This window comes from Dreissena polymorpha, chromosome 7 (assembly GCF_020536995.1).
Source record: "Dreissena polymorpha isolate Duluth1 chromosome 7, UMN_Dpol_1.0, whole genome shotgun sequence".
Classification (NCBI taxonomy): domain Eukaryota; kingdom Metazoa; phylum Mollusca; class Bivalvia; order Myida; family Dreissenidae; genus Dreissena; species Dreissena polymorpha.
Window position 1 is genome coordinate 8241619 of NC_068361.1, and position 23464 is coordinate 8265082.

General features: G+C 35.7%; 1 protein-coding gene and 1 pseudogene across 2 annotated transcripts in view; one reads left to right on the top strand and one right to left on the bottom strand.

The window, feature by feature from the left end:
- Positions 1-3716, bottom strand: part of LOC127838203 (potassium channel subfamily T member 1-like) — a 65111-nt pseudogene extending 61395 nt beyond the window's left edge.
- Positions 1-23464, top strand: part of LOC127838647 (uncharacterized) — a 337890-nt gene that overhangs the window by 29381 nt on the left and 285045 nt on the right. The window lies entirely within an intron of this gene.

The window sequence follows — 23464 nt, forward strand, 5'->3', positions numbered from 1 at the left end:
TAGTTTAAAACGCCTTTGAATATCTTACCGAGGCAACACATATTGTGTATAAAGAATCCAAATTATTTTTCATCTTATTATTCATATGTTGGGTTCACAAGACTATTTTATGGCATTAAGAAAGGCGTTGAAACAGGGTCACGCTAATGCTATTAAACTTCGTACAAATCAATGTTTTTGAACTAAAGCGTTAAAGCGCATGCACATAGTTAAAGAAAAAATATATACATCAACATACTAAGCATTTCGGGGCTTAAACATCCGTATCATGTCTTGAAACAAACAAACCCAAATTGCAAAGACAAATCTTATACAAAAATCAAAATTATAAAATGGTGGAAACCACTTTTTATTGGCAGTATTTTAAATACGTTAAATAATGAAATAAAATTATCCAATTATTACAATAATTTGTTAGTTCTTAGTAAAACGTTCTTTCTCAAATAACTCTTTGACACACTATTTAATTCCATTTTCAAATAAAAACGCAATACACAAAAGTCGTCTTAATATTCGGTTCAAAATCGTTTTAATCTTAAGTCTAAAATTCTGAAAACGGTGTTATTAAACAAATGTTTACGGCCTTAACACGTTTCATTACGCTTAATTGAGTGTAATCATAATTTTTGAACATACTACACAAGACAGCTCACGTCCCTGTACATATGGTGGACGAGGGAGAGAACCGCATTGTGCTTCTATCAGATATAAGATGTGTTGGTCATCGTCCCTGGCCCAATTCGGAACAAACTCAAGCTGGGAATCCACACAGATGTGGTTATGTGGGCCAGCATGTACATGGAGATTAGCCATAAGATATCCGCTGTATTGAAGATACCATCCTTTGTAACAATCAGCTCTAGCTGGGAACATTAAAAGTGAACTTTTATCCGTCAAGCAAACAACGCAAGGAACGTCCTGTTCAAAAAAGTTATAAGGGAATATCTTGCTGGTCTCATTTATGTCAATCTCTGTAGATACGACCTCTCCAGGCGTCCTGATTTCTATCTGTATAGTTAGACCACGTAGGGTCAGCAGGTAGACAGATAGTGTCAATACCACTACCAGCTTCGCTGTATTTCTTTCCGGCGGTGTAACCTGGTAAAACAAATCACTCAGATGTTATTTGACGCAGACCTTCATTTGATTTTTAAGTTGCGTCGCACGACCTTCTTTGAACATTTCCTGAATGTAATAGACATAGAAACATTGTTTCGGAGAATTCGTATGTATGTTCAATATTTTTGTCAAATCGGGTTTCAATGGTGTGACACATGTATTGCAAAACGTATGTTTTATGACAAAAGGTCTAAATACATGTACATTTGAAGTAAACAAAACGTGTGTGTACATGTAAACACAAAGACATGCATATTATTGTACCGTGTTGTGAATTAGAAAATTATTCGAAACTTGAAATTTTGTAAAATTATGATGTTTAATGTCCTATGTTCATTGACTACATGTTCTTTTGTTCGCTGTATTACATTAAGGATAGCAAAGAGCAACACAAAACACTAGAATGGCCGAGGTAAGTTGTTTGTATAAGATGGTAAATAAAACATACATAACGAAAACGTCAATTTCTTTCTTTATTATGTTAACATTTGGAGATAAATAGTTGTTCAACACGACACGAAAGTAGTAGTTGTCATTTTATTATTTTATTTATTTCATAGACGAAGCTTAAAAGAAAAGACGCAGAATCGCTGTATGTTAGACTAAGATTCAGACCCAATACTAAACGTTTTTAGGCATCATTCGATTACAGTCTTTCATACAACAGACCTACTGAAAAAAGTAGATATAAGATCAAAGTGGGAGATAGCAGATTCGATTATATTGGATGCGCAAAAGGTTGAATTGAATATGACAGAAAAGTGAATTACTGTCTTAAATGGCTTATGTCACTAGTATTTGAAATGACATTGCATTGATGTACTGATGAAGTAACAGGCAACTTTAAAACTACAGGAAAACCTTTGTACACCGAAGCTGTTGAATCTGGGCAAACATTTCTTCCCCATCGCGTAAATGTTGATCATGACTTATCTGAAATTAATAAATAATGTTGTTATAATATGTAATTGAAGCGTTCGTGTGACTTTTCTGGAATTGTTCGATGAGACAAATAAATTATCTATACTTGTAGCTCATGTCGTCGGTCTTTTTCCTATAATATAAAACATGCTGCATTGAAAATAAATACATTAATTGAATGTTTTAGAGGAACACACTTTCCTATACAATCAAGAAGTCGGGTGGGACCCAGATGCCTGTGCTTAATGCACGTATTCGCTAATGGTGAAATAGGAACACAATTAAACAGATATTTAGAACCATATCTTTCTTACTTTCCTCCATAACTGTAACCCGAACGCCACATATGCAGATAATACTGTTTCATGTCATATTTGTCGCTTTTACAATCTATTATAATAACTGAGACGACAAGCAAGATTAACGTAATTGTTTACTCAGCAACTGGACGCCATTATTTTTAATTTAAAATTAGGCGGCCGTTTTAACCTGGGGCATAACAAAGCCATTAAAATATTGCATTTAATTCCTAACAGGTACGGTTGCAGATAATATACACTTGCTCGAATGTTCTTAATATGTGCAATTACATATTACCAGAAATGGAACTGAGTGGTATCACAATTACTCTGCAAAACAGCGCCTTCAAGACATACCTTAACACCAAGATCATTAAGTAACTTATCTGTATTTAATAATGCTGTAATGGTTGTCTGTTGCATATCAGCCGTTTCACGAAGCCGTTAAATTTCCTCCTCAATTTCGCTTTGTTACTTTCTATTTGTGAAATTTGACTTATCGTTTTGTACTCGTTGTCCCATCTTGCAAAACATGCTGGCTCATCCTGGTTAGCAAAGCAATTCAGATACTGAGTGCGCTCTATTAACAAAAAGTGTATGACGTAACTTCCTATTTTAATCATTTTGTTTTACAATGAATAAAATGGTACAAACTATAAATGTGATAACTGATGTCGAAGGTTTTTTTTGCGGTCTAATTAAGAACAAGTCGAGAGTCTCCAATTGAAAGAAGCGTTTTTTGTATTTGAATATTTTGTCGTTGCAATATTGTCATTTCATTCGAAACATAATGCCACAGCGGTTAATTGCTATTGATGATTTCAAAATGTAGTCCCACTTTTAGATCATGAGGCTAGTCTTTACGTTCGCCAAACTGAATGGAGAGTTTTGTACAGTTGTAAATATGCATTAGGTCGTTTTGTAAGAGTTATTTAAATAATTGTCTGGCCAGTTGACGCAACTGACCGAGCAAACAATACCAAATTGTGTGTCATACTAGTAAATGTTGTCTTCTAAAAATCTTTCTCAACATAATGAAATGAATAAAGATAAGAAATGAGAAAAACACACATTTTGGTTTGTCCAACTTGTTTCAGTTTTTTGACATAATTAAAAGTAAAAGGCAAATAGCTTTTGCTCTTACAATTTAGTTTAGTTATCCAATGTATTCAGACATACCTTAAAAGTCATGAAAATAAGAGAAAGCCGTACTGTGTGTCTTTTTGGGAAGATCATGAGAATGCTACTAATTCAAGGTAAGAATCAAACTCATTACAAACCCGCTTTTACTCCATGATCTCAGTACTAACTAGCATAATAAGCAGTGTATCTCACTTTGTGCATTGTGCAGAAATACTCAATGTCATCTGTTACCATAGACTTGATTGTGAAATTTTAACTCCCATTCATTTATTTTCACCTTGAAAAAGAAGTAAAAACTTAATGAGAAAATATATATATCTTGTTCCCTAGGTTGGGGGTATCTCATAATTAAGTGCATGCAGGGGCCATATACGTCACTTTGGATGGAACTTGGAAATAAGGAGGTCTGGGACATATCACCAAGTTCAGCGATACAACTATGACAGTGCTGTCAGCATCACGCGAGCATAGAGAACCTAAATCTCTTGCTCCGGAGGAGAAGGTAGCAGTATGGGAAAGCCGTGTTTTCTTTAATTTCCACGCTAGCTGGCTCAGTTTTTAGAGCGCCGAACTGAAATCAGAGGGTTGTGGGTTTCATTCTTATCCGGCTTCATACCTTGTGTAGGATGGTCATTATTTTTTTCCTATGGCACTTGTACCTCTTATTTGGGCTATGGTCAATCACTGGGCTATAAGTATTTGCATTTTGTACTGGTAAACCAGCAAATCCAGGACAAGTTTGAGTAGGTCTCCTTGTTGCAATGATCTGTAAATAACATACTATTGAAAGTGGTAATAAAATCAAATTTAGCAAAAAACGCAAAAAAAGTTTCAGCTACGACCATATTTAGGAGTATAAGAAATATTTGTTATTAAACTTAAGTTTGTTATAAGTCTTCAGAGATTATAATCATCAAAATGTTGTTTGTGTTTAAAAAAACATGATTTAAAGATCTAATGTGAGGCATGGTTCTTAAAAGTATTTATCGTCTCCCTTTACTTTGAAAATATTCCTGTGTATTATGGCGGAGAGTAAATACATTTCATCCTAATATTGTTTCTTGTACGTTTCTTCTTTCTTGTCCAGGACCCAGTGTCCTGAACATTCTCAACTCAGAAGATGAGATTTGAGTTTTAATTCATCTGAGTATTGAGAATAGTTGTCAGCTCACACACTATTTAAATCCCAGCTGTGAGATTTGCACCTATTTCTACTCAAACGGAGGGTTCAGTCTGACATTCTCAAAGCTTGAGCTCAACTCAGAAGATGAGATTTGAGTTTTCATTCATCTGAGTATTGAAAATAGTGGTCAGCTCACAAACTATTTAAATCCCAGCTGAAGAAATATGCACCTACTTCTCCTGAAACTCAGGGTTGAGTAGCACTCAAAACTCAAACAAAACTTCTGTTAATGCCAAATTGAGCATGATTGTCAAACTCGTCTCAAAAATTGAGGAAAAACTTAAAGATGAGTCAGAATATTGACTTTGTGAGTATATTTGCCCGGAATGTTTTTGTGCGGTAAAAAAGCTTTCATGAACACCAAATTAAGCATGATGGTCCAACTCGTATAAAAATATGAGGACACAACGTTGAATCGAGTTAGAAGATTGACTTTGTGAGTATTTTTTATACTTGGCCAAGGACGTTTGTGTGTGGTATGTTTCAGGCTGGGAAGGTTCTTCCTGGGAATGAACTTGGTCACGCCAGAGACGTGTACGCCTTTGCTGTGATGGTGGAAAACTGGATAGACAAGCTGGAGCCTCTAGGTATGGGTAGTGGGAAGCCGATGATTTCACCCTTTCCTCCATCAGAAGCAAAGTGAAAATGGCTTTTGCCCTCATCGTTAACACTTTGCTTTAAAAGGTTGTAGTTTTACACCTTTAGATTTTGGAATCCTTAATATAAAAAAATTGATAATAATTAATACCAGTAGAACTAGTTTTCCAACAGTTGTGTGACGTGGTTAACTCACTTGTTGTTTACGTGAAACTGGTTGTAATATTGCACATTTTTTTCAGGACAGAGTTGCTAGAAATATCAGCATGTTTGGAGCAATTTGCTCTGAAGTCAATGGAAGACGGAAAGGCATTTGTTAGGTAAAATTGTATCCCGACTTTTCAAATTTTGGGCAAATTTATTTAAAACTCATTCTGAGCTGTAACCATAAGTTTATTCCAACTATCATGACTTCATTCCAATTAACGCAACATGAATCTTTACCATGTTCTAATTTTTGTAAATTAGTAAATTAGTGATCTCTGAAAACAGGTATGAATAGATACGGTTAAAGTGTCGTTTCCAGATTAGCCTGTGAAGTCTTCACAGGCTAATCCAGGACAACACTTTCCACCTATACTGGAGTTTGGTTAAGATGATACTTTCTCTAAACGAACAATTCCATAAAAGCGGAAAGTATTGTCCCTGATCAGCTTGTGTTTCCTGCTCAGGCTAATCAGGCAAGACACTTTACATACATGCTTTAAGCCCCATTGTCCTAGAACGCAGCTCATATTCATTTGGATATGGGTATAATACAGTATTTGTCTAATTTATGCAGATGTTACCTAGCAGATGGATCATCTTCTTGCAGTCAACTCCTCCAAAAGCTTTTGTACCTCCCCGAAGAGCTGCTTGCCAAACGACTGGCCCCACGGCTGCTGTCACACTTTGTTCTACTCGACCAAACTACCATACAACACGTACAAACCAGTGTGCTCACCCCCGCACAGTCACTTTTTGAGAAGTGTTCTGGGAAAACTGGGCTTAATGCAGTGCGTCAAGTTTCTTCCAAGTTTAGCCTGTGCAGTCACCACAAGCTGAAATGGATTTGTTTAAGAAGAGGCTGCCTTTGAACAAAAAACTCCATAAAACCAAAAGTGTCGTCCCTTATTGCGCATATATTATGCACAATTTTTCAAGAACGTACCTCTGTGTGAACTTTGTGGTAGAGCCTTCATTATCTTTTGAAAACTAGCAGTGTATTCCTAAGGCCTTTCATTTTGAAAGTTTTGATAGTACTGCTTGACATAAATATAAGCCTCGTTCTTGGAATTCTAGAATTTAGTTATGAGTCGTCCCAGGTTAGCTAGTGCAGTCTGAACATGATAATGCTCGCTGCTCATCAATATCATAGAAATACCAAAATTACGTTAATGTTCAAGTTAGCAACTGAACTGTCCCTGAACCTTCAGTCTGTATTTACTCAGTGGTTTTCATTGGTCAAATTTGGGGCTGTTATAAGGCACCATTTCCAATGTGGAAAAGTGTATATTTTTCCCAAATGACTGCGTAAATTCCCAAGTCAGGGTTTAAAAAACACATTTTTATTATGTATTGAAATGCAACATTTAGTTAATGTAGCTCTATAGATGGAACCTTAGTATATATTATATTGAAAACACTTATTTTCAATTTAAAAATATTTGTAAGCAAAAAATAAAATACACCCATTTTCAAAAGTCATAACGACGCCATTTTTCGCAATCCCAAGAACCCAGGCTCCATTCCCCAAAAGTTACTAAAAAAAAACACAAGCTTTTATTTGTTGCTTTTCATTGTAGGTGGAAATGACCTCACATCATCGTCAATGGACAAAGTTCAGCCGCTGTTCAGTGAGGCAGTAATCCAGCGATACATAATTCCAAAAGTGGTGAAGATATTCACGGTCAATGATTACCACGTACATGTGTTGATGTTGACATACTTCACCAAGTTTGTGCATATTGTCAGCAAGGAATATTTGGAGACTGAGATTCTTCCACAAGTACGGATTCTGTACACTGTTTACCTGACCCCGTGTTTACCAATCTATTCATAGACTTAAGAATACAGTATTGTAAGTTTTAGAATGGATCAAAATAGGGCCCGTAATCACCAACCCATCCTTAGACTTAAAAATACAGTATAGGCTAAGACTCAATTAAAATAACCCAGCTGTATATATACAGGCTACAAATGTTCCTTAAAACATTAACATATTGTATTTATCAAAGAATAATATGAATATATGTGCTAAATGCTATGCTAGAAGTGTTTTTTTTAACCAGGTTTTCAGAAGGAAAAAACTGGTTATTAGATTAGCGAATGTCAGCGAGCGGGTGTGCTGGCTTGCAGGTGGAACAAGCTTGTCCGGGCCATAACTTTGTCGTTCATTGTTAGATTTTAAAATCATTTCGCACATTTGTTTACCATCATCAGACGGTGTGTCGCGCGAAAAAATACGTCTATATCTCCAAGCGCAAGGTCACACTTTGAGTTCAAAGGTCAAAAATGGCCATAAATGAGCTTGTCCGCACCATAATTATGTAATTCATTTTTAGATTTTAAAATTATTTAACACATGTGTTCACCATCATTAGACGGTGTGTCGCTCGAAAGAATTACGTCGATATCTCCAAGGTCAAAGTCAAACTTTGAGTTCAAAGTTCAAAAATGGCCATAAATGAGCTTGTTCGGGCCATAACTATGTAATGCATTGTGAGATTTTCAAATTATTTGGCACATTTGTTTACCATCATTAGACGATTAAAGGGGTATTAACAATCAGTTCAGTTTGAGTTGTCTCCCTTTATCTGACTTTTTTTCACATTGAAAACCTGAATTTGTGACAATTTTGTGTCTTGTTTTCGTTTAAATTTGGGTCTGTTTTGAGGAACTATTCCCAATGGAAAAAAAAGAATAAATGTTTTTTTGAAAGGGACCTTAAAATTTCCGAATGAAAAAAAAAATAGTTTCAATAAGTCTCATCATTTAATTCATCTCAAATCCAGCTCTATAAGTAAAACCTTAGTGAATATAATATTAATATCACTTTTCTTCTCAATTTACAGTATTTGTTAGCAAAAAATGAACATTACTTATTTCTCAAATTTGGTCAAAATGATGCGAATTCTCCCAATGTAAAGGGAACCGAAAAATGGTGAAAAAAAAGTTAGACTTGAATTTACAGTACATTCAGTACATTTCAGTTTTAAGAAAATTTGTTATTTGAAGAGTTTAGGTTAAGAATGGGTTGTTGAATACGAGCCCTGTAAAACATTGTGACAAATTTTGTCATACCACTACACTGATATAAACCTGATTCGAAGGTGCCTGATGTATATGAGCTGTACTCTGTGAAAAAGGGGTTTAATGCGTGTGCGTAAAGTGTAAGCAAATGCAATAAACTCCCTTTTCACAGCTCACGGCCAATATATTTTTTATCATGTAAGTAGAATTTATATCAGTTTATTTTTGGTGGTTAGTCACATTACCATAAGGTCATCATTTTAGGAAAACATCAATCTGACTAAGAAAAGCAAACCATATCATAACAAGAGGTTTACATTAAATCAACACCAAGTGCAACAAACATCTTAAAATCTAAATTTGCCAATATATCCGAAAGTGCTCATGACATTCAAAACATATCAACAAAGTCATTATTTTCACTTAAAATGCAGGGGCGTAGTGATTTTATTTAATTATTTCTGAAAAAAGGTGAAAAGTATGATAACGAGTAACAGAAAAATATTTTAGTAAATTCTTGAAACATTTTTTAGCTCGGCTGTTTTCTGAAAAAAAGGGGTATTGTCATAGCCAGCTCGCCGTCCGGCGTCTTCCGTCCGAATGGTGATAAAATCTTAACATTGGCTCTAGAATCAAAGTGCTTCCACCTACAACTTTGAAACTTCACATGTAGCTGCACCTTGATGAGTTCTACACGTCACACCCATTTTTTGGTAAAAGGTCAAAGGTCAAGGTCACAAAGTCAAAACTGCGCCTACAGACAAGCGTTGGCACCGGCTATGAAGTGCTCTTGTTTAATTAATTGTATGTGCTATTTTTTATGTCCCCCACCAATATAGTGGGGGACATATTGTTTTGGCCCTGTCGGTTGGTTTGTTTGTTTGTGTGTTTGTGTAAAACGTTAACATTTGCCATAACTTTTGCAATATTGAAGATAGCAACTTGACATTTGGCATACATGCGTATCTCATGGAGCTGCACATTGTGAGTCAAGGTCAAGGTTATCCTTCAGGTTCAAAGGTCAAATATAAAGCTTTAAAGCGGCGCAGAAGGGGACATAGTGTTTCTGACAAACACCTCTCATGGAGCTGCACATTTTCCGTGGTGAAAGGTAAAGGTCATCTTTCAAGGTCAAAGGTCAAATATATAGCTTCAAAGCGGTGCGGAAGGGGACATAGTGTTTCCGACAAACACATTTCTTGTTGTTTGTTTAAGTTTCCGCATATAACATTGCACGATAATTGTTTCTTATTTTAACAGTAAAGTAAGGTTTATCCGAGACCTGTCGTCATTTTCTTGCTCTTTAATGCCAGGCATTGCTGGGATTACGTTATACAAGCAACGAGATAGCAGCGTTGAGTCTGTATCTACTAGGTGACAGGTGACTGTTCTGGGTAGCGAAGCAGTGATAGGAGGGAAGTGTTAAACCTTCTTCAAAGAAAGCCTGCCAAAAACTGTGTCAGTACAGGTTTGTTAAATTTCAAAAATATTTCATCATAGTCTGGGCTGTATGCTTGTGTGTACTGCATAAAAATAATCGAGCCACAATCTGGGAAAATGGGGTTTAATGCATTTGCATTAAGTGTTGTCCCAAATTAGCCTGTGCAGTCCCCACACGCTAATAAGGGAACAACCCTTACGTCGTAACTAGATTTTCACTTAGAAGCGACTTCTGTCATACGAAAAATACAATAAAAGTGGGAATTATATCCCTGATTAGCCTGCTCACTCTGCACAGGCTTATCTGGGACGACGCTTTAATCAGGTGCATTATAACCCCTTTTCCCAGAGCAAGGCTCAACTATAGTGAACTCAGATATTCTTTCCAATTTGAGTTTCAGTGATGTAATGGCTATTGTGGCTGCCTTATGATTGTATGGTCAGGGTTTTGTTTTGTACGCAATTAGCATTCAATTGATCTTTCTAATATTAATAAAAAAGACGCCATGTACCGGTTGTACCCAGGAAATTGACTTAATAGGCGTCGGGCATTCTGTTCGGTCAAACTTACATATTTTGAACCAAAATATCTTTCAAGGTTTCTATGACTTATGCAAATCGGTTATTTTGTTTCGATATATTTTCATTTATTGATTTTTAAAACTACACACCAAGCTAGTTAACGTGCTGTTTTTGTTTAATCTATTACGTGTTGACTTTATCAATTCAATAAAGTACAAGGTGAAATGACATACACTAATTTTTGAATGCTTGCCCAGGCTGTCAAGCGGTCATACTCTTTCCTACTTGTTCCTACTATTTCCTACTTTTTCATCAGGATCCTACTTTTTCCTATTTTTTTACCAAATCTTCCTACTATTCCTACTTTTTCATTTTCAATGGAGACAAAAAAATATTTTTGAGTTTATTAAGTAAACTTGAAGGATGAATGAATCTATGCAATGGCTGTATCCCTGTTAAGGTGCATTCATTTAGATGAGACCTGACAACCCGTGCTGACTGTCTGCTAGCACATCTTTAGGAAGCATAGATATTTATTTTTTATGTAACTTTTGAAATTATTGACAATAGTTGTATTTTAAGTAACAATGGTGCATTGTTTTCTTGCTTAGCATTTGTACACTGCAGACTTCACAACCTTACACAGTTCCCAGCGATGCAAGACCTGAGGGAACCCATTTTTCCCAGTTTTATTTTGTTTCCATTGACAACACTGTGACCAAACCTTATACATGTTTACATGATATTGCTGTTTGGAATGTAGAGATATAGCGATACATGTATTGTATTAGAGGTTATGTAAAATGGACTTTATTACACAAGTTATTTTAAAAAGATAAAACTCACTCAGATGCTTTGCCGAGTTTTTATCATTTACAAATATAATGTTATACTTCCGTATTACATGACAACGGATATGCTGTTCTATTGATATCATAGGTACATCATGTTTAGTAATTAAAGATAAATACACAGAGACTTAATGCCCTGATACATTTTCTGATGATGCCATAGCTAGTGAGGTAACTTTAAGGTCTTGCAGCGTAGTGTTAAAAAAAATTAAACAACATTTTTACACTCCAGCGACGTCATCAATGATGTAAAAACCATTATTTAAAACTGGAATAAACAATGTAGTGCAACTGTTTCATTGACCAATCAATGATGTCAAAAAAGATGTCAGGTGATAAGGTCCTATCTCCAGTTGCATAATCTGATCTGCAATGACCAGTCATTTTAAATGTAACTTAAGTCATTATAACTGCACCCTATTGTCAATTAAATGGTTTCAAATGTAGCTGTCGCAGAGCATTGACACTGCTTCATATACTAGTATTAATCTTGTACAACAAGTTTATGTCTCACTTAATAAATTTTGTCTTGTGCTTGAGAATAATGCACATTTTTATGTCCATACACAGAAGACCTCTAACCACTTATTTGATGATACACCAAAATGAACAGCATTGAATTATACTTCTTTAACAAGGAAGCTTTGCTTATCATAGAAACACTTAGTGCTATATTGCCTAGTGCCAGTAGTGGGAAAACAAAGTTTAACCGTTTATGGATGGAAAAGTTGGACAACAGTGGAAAAAACACTTGGATCGTGGTGCAAGAGAGTTACCGCCAATGAGTTTGCAGGATACTGTGCTGTTTGCATGAAGTCCATCTTGTGTAGTAATTCTGGTGCCATTCAACTCATAAGTCATGCAGATGGACACAAACACAAGGAAAACATGAAATACATGCTTGATAATTCACAAAAGCGTTTGTTTTGAAGTGGTCCAGATCGGTGAAAAACATTTCCGCCAGTGGGGCGGGGCATTTTTCCTTATACGGCTATAGTAAAATCTTGTTAACACTCTAGAGGCCACAATTATTTTCCGATCCTCATGAAACTTGCTCAAAAGATTTGTCCCAATAATATCTTTGATGAATTAAAAAATTGAAACCATTGCTTGAAAAACATGGCTGCCATGGGGCGGGGCATATTTACCTATATGGCTATATACATGTATGACTATAGTAAAATATTGTTAACACTCTATAGGCCACATTTATTGTCCAATCTTCATGAAACTTGGTCAGAAGATTCATCACAATAATATCTTGGACGAGTTTGAAAAGGATGCCGGTTGGTTGACAATCATTGCCGTCAGGCGGCGGGGCATTTTTCCTTATATGGCACTAGTAAAAGCTTGTTAACACTTTAGAGGCCACATTTATTTCCAATCTTGATGAAATATGGTCAGAAGATTTGTCTAAATGATATCTTTGATGATTTCGAAAATGGTTAAGTTTGCTTGAAAAACATGGCTGCCAAGGGGCGGGGCATTTTTACGTATATGGCTATATACATGTAAGGCTATGGAAAATATTATTAACACTCTAGAGGCCACATTTTTAGTCCGATCTTCATGAAACTCGGCCAGAAGATTCATCCTAATAATATCTTGGACGAGTTCAAAAATGATGCCGGTTTGTTGAATAACATGGCCACCACGGGAGCGGGCCTATTTTCCTTATATGTCTATAGTAAAACTTTGTTCACACTCTAGAGGTCACATTTATTTTCCGATCATCATGAAACTTTGTAAGAATATTTGTCCTAATGATATCTTGAATGAGTTCGAAAATGGGTTTGGTTGCTTTTAAACATGGCCACCAAGGGCGGAGTATTTTTCCTTATATGGTTATAATATTTATATGGCTATAGTAAAACCTTGTTAACACTCTAGAGGCCTCATTTATTGTACAATCTTCATGAAAATTGGTCTCAATGATATCTTGCATGAGTTTGAAAATAATTATGTTTGCTTGAAAACAAGGCTTCCAAGAGGCGGGTTTGTTTCCTTATATTGGTATAGTAAAATCTTGATAACAATCCAGAGGCCACATTTACTGTCCAATCTTCAAGAAACTTGGTCAGAAGATTCATCCCGATAATATCTTGGACAAGTTCAAAATGATGCCGGATGGTTGAAAAACATGGCTGCCAGGGGGCGGGGCATTTTTCCTTATATGGCTTTAGTAAAACCTTGTTAACACTCTAGAGACCACATTCATTTTCCGATCTTCATGAAACTTGGTCAGAAGATTTGTCCCAATAATATCTTGTTATCTCAAGTGAGCGACTTTGGGCCTTTCAGGCCCTCTTGTTCCTACTTTTTCTTCTTCGAAGAAGAGGGGGTATATTGTTTTGCAAATGTTGGTCCGTCCGTATGTCCGTTTGTCCGTCCGCCCGTCCACCAGATTGTTTTCGGATGATAACTCAAGAACGTTTAGGCCTAGGGCCATGAAACTTCAGATGTGCATTGATCATGACTTGCAGATTACTCCTATTGATTTTGAGATCACTAGGTCAAAGGTCAAGGTCACGGTGACCCGAAATAGTAAACTGGTTTCCGGACTCAAGAACGCTTACGCCTAGGATCATGAAACGTCATATGTACATTGATCATGACCGGCAAATGACCCCAATTGACTTTCAGGTCACTAGGTCAAAGGTCAATGTCAAGGTGAGTCGGACACAGTAAAATGGTTTCCGGATGATAACTCAAGAAAGCTTACGCCTGGGATTATGAAACTTCATAGGTACATTGATCATGAATCGCAGATGACCCCTATTGATTTTCAGGTCACTAGGTGAAAGGTCACGGTGACTCGACACAGTAAAATTGTTTCCACATGATGTCTCAAGAATACTCATTGGCCTAGGATCATCAAACTTCATAGGTACATTGATCATGACTGGCAGATAACCCCTATTGATTTTCGAGTCACTAGGTCAAAAGTCAAGGTCACAGTGACAAAAACGTATTCACACAATGGCTCCACTACAATTGACAGCCCATAAGGGGGCATGCATGTTTTACAAACAGCCCTTGTTTCCTACTTTTTTGCAAAAGTAGTTCCTATTTTTTCCTACTTTTTGAAGAAAGGTCACTTGACAGCCTGCTTGCAAGTTGTTATTCTTATGAATAGTCGTATTTCAGATCAATATTTTATTTTTATAGGAAAATTCAAGTCCCAAATATCTGTTAAACAACCGTTTCTCCAATGTTAGTAGAGTGTTACCTAAAATGAAATTAGTGGAGCTGACCAATATGAGGTAAGTTGCCAAAAGCAATTTTCTTGAAACTTTATGCAAATGACCCTCGCTTAGGGATAACGTAATTTGGTGCATGCATGTGTGTAATGTGTCGTCCCAGCCTATCCTCTGTAGTCTCTACAGGCTATTCAGGTACGACACTTATCCTATAGTCTGGGTTTTTGTTGAGAAGAGACTATAAACGCCTGGATGTTTGTTTAAAAGAGACTATACAAGCAGAAAGTGTTGTCTATGATTAGCCTGTGCAGGTATCACATGCATTAAGCCTTGTTTTCCCTGAGCAAGGCTCATTTGATTGATACCCAAGGGTAAACATACTCTTGCAGGTTACTCACTCGGTATTCATACTCTTACAGGTTACACACTGGGTATACATACTCTGACAGGTAACTCACTGGGTATTCATACTCTTACAGGTTACACTCTGGGTGTACATACTCTTACAGATTACACACTGGATATACATACTCTTACAGGTAACACACTGGGTATACATACTCTTACAGGTTACACACTTCATACATACTCTTACAGGTTACACACTTGATACATACTCTTACAGGTTACTCACTTGATACATACTCTTACAGGTTACACACGCGATAATACTCTTACAGGTTACACACTGGGTATACATACTCTTACAGGTTACACACTTGATACAAACTCTTAAAAGTTACACACTTGATAATACTCTTACAGGTTACACACTTGATAATACTCATACAGGTTACACACTTGATACATATTCTAACAGGTTACACACTTGATAATACTCTTACAGGATACATGCTTGGATGTGTTTTCCTGTGTGAAATCTTTCTGAGATGGAAAAGAATGAAAAGCATGAACCACTGTCACTGTGTAGTCTTTTAAAGTGCTCCTCTATAGCTTTGTATTTAAGTTACATCAAACACATTGCTTTTTCTTTCCACGGTTAACCGTTACATTCCTTGGATCAAAACTCAAGAACATTTTTATTGAGAAACACTTGCAAACACTTTCAATACAATTTTAAGTTTGCAACAAATAAACTATCAAACTTGATACATGTTATTCTTTGCAGGGGTAATGATGCTTCAAAAAACGTGGAAATCGATCCTGATCGAGGATGGAATGAACAAGAGAAGTAAAAAATCAGTAACCACTTATTCCGCTTTTATGGAATTTTGTTGATGAAAGGATGTTTTTTTAAACGAAAATCCAGTCTATACCGAAATTGTCGTCCTAGTGCACAGACTTATCTGGGACAGCGCTTTACACACATGCATTAAGCCCAGTTTTCCTAGAATGATGTTAATGGGAGTCACTATGTTAGATTGTCAGTTGGTGTTTGTGCTGGTATGTCGGTTTGTAATTTCACATAACATGTTATAAGTTTGTGGAGTGAATTATTTGTTTATTAATCAAGCTACAGGCTACAAGGTATGCAACAGGTTAACTTGTTAACCTTCTGAAAGATCACCTAACGGCTTACATTTTATTGTACAGGTTACTCTGAAACGCATTTTTAATGGGCCTCGCTTTGTGAACAGGGGGTTTAATGCATGTGCGTTAAGTGCCGTCCCAGATTAGCCTACGCAATCTGCACAGGGAAATAAGAGATGACACTTTCCGCTTTTATGATATTTTTTCGTATCAATATAATTTCTTTGTGGCAAGTCTAGTTTAGTTGGAAAGTGTTGCCCAAGATTGTGTGTGCGCAGTGCACAGGCTAATTTGGGACAACACTCTTCGCACATGCATTAAACCCTTTTTTCATAGAGCATGGCCCAAATGCATTTTAGCTCGATTATCATATATCCTACTCACCCCGGCGTCCGCGTGCCCGTTAGCGTGCAAATGTTTAAGTTTGCGTACCACCCCAAATATTTCCCATGTCTCTTGACATATTGCTTTAATATTGTGCATACTTCTTTTCCAACATGACCCTTACCTATAAACAAGAGCAGACAACTGTATCAAGCATTTTGTAAGAATTTTGGCCCTTTTCCTCTTAAAATATGCATATTATTGATAAATCTATGTTAAAGTTTGCGTACCACCTCAAATATTGTCAATGTCCCTTGGCATATTGCTTTCATATTTTGCAAACTTCCTAACCACCATGACCCCAATCCATAAACAAAAGCAGACAACTGTATGTAAGAATTATGGCCCTTTTTTCACTTATAATATGCATATTACTTTAGTTACATTGCCATAACTACTTTATTTGTGATCCGAGTTTATTAATACTTTGACAAAACAACACTTGAATACCTCCCCCGACTTTTTTTCCTATTTGTATTATTAAAAGATCATCTAATAAACGACCACACTCCACATTTTCCCTCCCTCTCTACCCCCCACATTTTTTTTCCTTTTTTTATTTTTGAAAGATTGTCTAATAAATTACCACACCCCACCTTATACCCCCCCCCTCTCAACCCCCTCCTAACCCAACCCAAAAAGAATATTTGTTTCTTTGAGACATGGTTGAATAAAAAAAATATTTATTTACTTTATTTTTAAAGGACCGTCCAAACTTTCCACCCAAGCTATTGCTATCAAACTTGAAATAAAATCCTATTAGTTTGTTTTAGGTATGTACAAATGTTCAATAGATTGTGGAAAATATACCTGAACTTTTACCTTGACCTTATTGAATAATTTGAACATTTTCCCATGATGGCTTACGTTATACTGTCAAGCACTCAAACAGTCGAGCGCGCTGTCCTCTGACAGCTCTTGTTTTAAATCATACAACATTTATGCTTTAAGCACAGATAATTTACACTATGGCCCGCTTAGATCAACATGCCTCACAGATGACTGGAATTAATGAATATTTAATAAAGAAAGTAATAAACTTCTATCTTTGTTTTTTACTTTCAACAATATATTTTGATAATCCAAACTATTGTTTTTGTAACTAGCAAACAATTTACTTGTGTTCTGTGGGCTGTTTTCGTAGATGTAATTGACACAGTTATTGAAATTCGTGATAAGAAGCAGTTGATGAACACTTTGTTTGGCTTTTTAAAAGTTCTCTTTTCCAATTTACAGCACTGTTTTCTCATGAACTTAAAGAGCTGATGCATTTCAATTGAATCATTATTGTCTTTCTTTGCTGAAATATTGACCATTATTTCGTAGGTGCTCTTTCACTTCAGAATGTTATCGTATTTACGATGACCATCATCTTATGCTGGTTTTAATAAAGATACATTATAACTATTATTCAATTACATTACAACACTCAATGAATGATATTGAATGAAGTATTTTATTGTTGATTTGCGATCATAAGACATTTAAAAAAAGAAACTATACTAGACACTTATTACAAACGACATTGATATGTGACATAACACGAACCATAGCAGCCCAATCAAAGATAAAGTGAGAATTGATAGGTGTAATGTGTTAATAACTTATCCACATGCATTTATTGAGGAAAACAAATTAAATTGTTATACATATAAATAAACACATACATGATATGGCGGTTTACGTTACCAACTGTAGCCGCCATATTTACAATTTTGTTTGTGAATAACATTCACACATAGACATACAATATACACTATGTTTTTAGTATACTTAAACATTGAATGGTTTTTAGGTTTATCAATTAATTGACTGGTTATTATAATTGGTTAAGAGGTTTAAGTTTTAGTAATCTTTTACATCCCTTATAGTTACAAACATCAAATACTAAGTAAATTAAGTTGTTCCTAATTTCAGTTATGTTGCTACATTTATATTATTATTTATAGTCTATATATTCATGGTTTTGCATGGTTTGACTTAGTATTGTTACATGTTATGGTATAAATGTTAACACAAATGTTTTTCAGTGGCTGCTAAAGATGAAATCAAAAGTGAAGAAAATATGAAGCTCTCCTCAGAAAGAATTATTGATAATGATACTGAGGAAACTTTGAAAAAGTCATGTGATAGGTTGGGCGAAAATGAGGCTGCTGAAATTTCTTTTGCCAATTCTGATTGGTCAGAAACGGTAACAGTTCAGCAGTAAATGTGATGGACGAAGATCATTGGTCAGATCTTTAAAATGATGCCAAAAATGATTCTGATATAAGTGAAGAAATTAAAAAGGAGTTAAAAATGATGGAATTTAGTAAAATCCCCAAAGCAACTGTGATAAAATCTCAAAGTGAAACTATAATCAAGACAACTGGAACGCCGTTAAATTGCAATCATTTTCAAAAACTAACACTAACAATGTTCCAACAGAGTCAAACTGGGAGGAACCATCTCAAAAGTTAAAATTGTCTGCACCTTCACAACCAGCCGTTTCAAATATTGTAAACGGTGTCAAATCATCAAAATCTAGTCTTCAACTTGGTTCTGAGTTCGATATAAAGTCTCTGCAGATAAAAGTGTCCGGAAAAGAGCCTGACCCTTTCGATTTTTTTTGCCGACATCACTCCAACTATTCAGAAAACTTTTTTGAAAACAGACACTGACCATAAATCAATAGACACACAACGTTAAGGTCAAGATTCTTTGAAGCCATCCTTATTTGGAGTTGCAGAAGTGAACTTGGAGGTTTGTATTGTTCTATATCGTGTGTTAGTTCACCTGTGACAGTTCTCCATCTGGGACTTGAAAATGACAGGTGTCTCTTTTTCCAAAAGTGCACTTTAGCACATACTGCTGTATTATCCCTGTAGCATATGTTCAATCTTTCCTGTTTTATAGTTCATTCAACCTCTATTCTTATGTAAAACATTGTTTCTTTAATCAATAAAACTAGCTTTATTAGTTTATAAAAAACTAGGGAAACTACAAATACATTTTGCTGTACAATTATGCGTTCAGACCAAACAAGGGCACCATAGGGGTCATATTGAGCTTTTGTGAACTGTGCCGGCTAGCTCAGTGGGTAGAGTGCTGCACTACACATCAGAGGGTTGCACGCCCCCTGCTCGGCCTGAAAACATGTGTTTGGATTGATTTAAGTTTTAACATAGTTTTATTTGTATTGCATCTAAGACTAAGGCTTATTGAAACACTATCTTGTCTGTTTCCTGGGTAGAACCAATACTTGGTGTCTATGGGAAACCTGGCTTTATTCATGTGCACAATGTTTTTCCCAGATTAGCCTTGCTGTTCTTTGCTGATAGTGGACTACACTTTCAGTTTTTATGGATTTTTTTTGTTTTAAGGAAGCCTTTTCTTAAAATGAAAATCCAGTCTAGGCGTAAAGAATCATCTTAGATTAGCCTGTGCAGTCTGCACTGTCTATACTGGTACGATACTTTATGCTCATGCATTAAGCACTGTCACCCCGGGATACAAACTCGAAATTATTGCATAGGAATCAGCCTTTTCTGGAGGTTTATGTTTTATTTATTTTATCTATTTCCATCTCAATAATAAACTTGAACAAGAAGGCCTGAAAGGCCCAAAGTTTCTCACCTGAGATAAAAATAAATGACCTGTTCTTTGCAGCCCAAGATATCAATGGAAAAAATGTTCTAACCAAGTTTCATGAAGAATATGAACAACATATGGCCCTCCTAGCAGCCATTTTTTAACAGACCTGAACCATTTATGAACTCTTCCAAGATATTTCCAAATTTCATGAAGGTTAGGCAAAAAATGTGTCTTCTAGACTGTTCACATGTTTTCACTATATACATATAAAGAAAACTGCCCCAAACCCCGGGCGGCCATGTTTTTTCAATGATCACGAACATTTTCAGACTCGTCCGAGACAACCACATAACTAATATTTTGACAAAAACTCTTGATGATTAGGCAGAAAATGTGACTTCTAGAGTGTTCACAAGCTTTTTTACTATATAAATATAAGTAAAAAGATCCCCCTGGCGGCCTTGTTTTTTACCGATCCAAACCATTATCGAACTCAACTGTCGTATCCAGATGTGGTAGTGCGGTCTCGTTCGCTTACGCAAGTGAACCGGTTACGGGACGGTTACGAGTTATGTAGCTTTGTAAGCACTTATGTAGTGCGGTAATATTTATTTGACGAACGCTTATTTCCTGTCAGAATGAAACCACTGACTGGTTGTAATTCAATTAACTAGAGGCGTCCAGTCAGATACGCCTGAATACACTCAAAGAATTTATTTATAAGTGAAAACCAAAGCAGCTTTAACAAAAATAACTAACTTTTATTCCAAGAACTTGGAAAATGAAGAACAATAACAGAGAATTAAGAACAGGTACAAGCCAAGTCTAAAAAATCTAAGTATCGTTACAAAAATAAACATCATACAGCAAATACCTTAATGAATGTAAAAAGAAGTTCACAATCTGTCAAAAAACTGATATAAATATTAGTTACTGTAAGTCTAGAAGTTGCTTCAAAAATCTAGTTTAAAAAATAGGTTTAACTTAATCTAAAGAACAATATTTATGGAGATTAGGAAACTTCAGTGAATCAAATGCAAAAATAAGAAGAATTTACTAAAGTTATTGAAATAAAATAGAGTCTTTCTAATTTAGAAAATACCAAATTAAAATAATCTAAATAATAAGACTAATTTAGAAAATAATGCCAAAATGTCTTGATGCTGGTGTTAAAATATTTTAGAGTTTAATTATTTCAAAACTCCAACCTTTTTTAAGAGCTGTTACCTTTTCAAGAAAGCATCAAGAGGTGATAAAATCAGCCAAAACAGCTTATTTCATACAGTTCAGAGATCACTGGCAGAGTAGTCTATTATATAATTTCCCTCAGAACAGTCCATTTATCAATGATCAATATCTTTCCAAATTCCAGAGCAGAACTAAAAATAGATTACTGAACCAGGTTAAACAAGGGAGATAATACTTCAAAATTATGTACATGTTGTCTTTCTTTCAGCTATCTCTAAGTTGATAGGCTTATCATAAGTGCTAATGACTAAAACAGTTATGTTAATTATTAGAATTCTGTGTTATGAAAAATTACATAATACAGTTAATGTTACATAATAATGACATACTAAAACCAAACTTTACTACACAGAAAACAAATGTTCTCACCAAATTTCATGAAGATTGGGCAAACTAGAGTGTTAACAAGATTTTACTATAGCCATATATACGTGTAGCCATATAAGGAAAAATGCCCCACCCGTTGGCAGCCATTTTTTGCAAGCAAAGGTTTCCATTTTTAAAATCATCCGATATATCATAGGAACAAATCTTCTGACCAAGTTTCATGAAGATCGGAAAATAAATGTGGCCTCTAGGGTGTTAAAAAGGTTTTTACTATAGCCATATAGGGAACAATGCCCTGCCCCCTGGCGGCCATGTTTTTCAACCAACCGGCATCATTTTCGAACTCGTCCAAGATATTATTGGGATGAATCTTCTGACAAAGTTTCATGAAGATCAGACAATAAATATGGCATCTAGAGTGTTAACGAGATTTAACTATAGCCATATAAGGAAAAATGCCCCGCCCCTTTGCAGCCATGTTTTTCGAACAAACGTAACCATTTTCAAACTCATCCAAGATATCGTTGAGACCAATCTTTCGACCCAATTTCATGAAGATTGGACAATAAATGTGGCCTCTAGAGAGTGAACAAGGCAAATGTTGACGCCGCACAACGGACGACGGACAACGTACAAAAGGCGAACACAAAAGCTCACCATGAGCCCGTTGTGCTCAGGTGAGCTAAAAAATGGACATTAAATAGGTATAATTTGATGAAAAATCATGCATTCTGATGCCAGCATATTTTTGTTTACACATATCTGACACAAGCAAATAATCGTGGTATTATGTTTTATAATTTTGAAGACAATTTCCTTTTATAGATTTCACCAAACAAACAAACTAACCTTTATGGGGCCCAGGGGATGTCTCTGTAGACCGTTGTGTCTATTGATCAGCTCAGTTATGTTCTGTTCATTTGTCAAGTTGGTGTAGGTTACACCAAAGTCAGTGCTGAAACATGGTAACAGTTTACCGGTATGAAGCCTCAAGGCTTTAACAACATTTAAGCAATATTTTGAAATTTTAAAATCAATCATGAATGGTATTACTTATTATGATGTTCAAAGTTGTAAATGTATTTATAATGTTATTTTTCACATGATGTTAAAATGGTTTGAAGCACTGGTGCACATAGTGTTTCAATAAAAGTGCACATAATATTTCAATAAATCATCACTAGCACCAATCCACCTCCTGAAGACAGTGTTGGCAATGGTAGCCCCTGTCAAGGGATGGGAATCACTTGTCACAATGATTATCGTCTGTAAAACACAGCAAAGCCATTTTACTTATCACAGGGAATATATCTTAAACAAGGGGGCCTGAAAGGCCAAAAGTCGCGTACCTGAGATAACAAGATATGATTAGGACAAATCTTCTGACCAAGTTTCATTAAGATCGAAAAATAAATGTGGCCTCTAGAGTGGTAACAAGGTTTTACTAAAGCCATATAAGGAAAAATGCCCCGCCCCCTGGCAGCCATGTTTTTCAACCAACCGGCATCATTTTTTAACTCATCCAAGATATGATCGGGATAAATCCTCTGACCAAGTTGCATGAAGATGGGACAGTAAATGTGGCATCTAGAATGTTAACAAAATTTTACTATAGCCATATAAGAAAAAATGCCCCGCTCCTTTGTCATATTTTTCAAGCAAACATAATTATTTTCGAAATCACCCAAGATATCATTGTGACCAATCGTCTGACCAAATTTCATGAAGATTGGACTATCAATGTGGCCTCTAGAGTGTTAACAAGGTTTGACTATTGCCATATATAGCCATATAAGGAAAAATGCCCGCCCTTGGCAGCCATGTTTTTAAAGCAACCAAAACTATTTTCGAACTCATCCAAGATATCATTGAGACAAAACTTTTGAACAAGTTTCATGATGATCGGAAAATAAATGTGACCTCTAGATTGTTAAC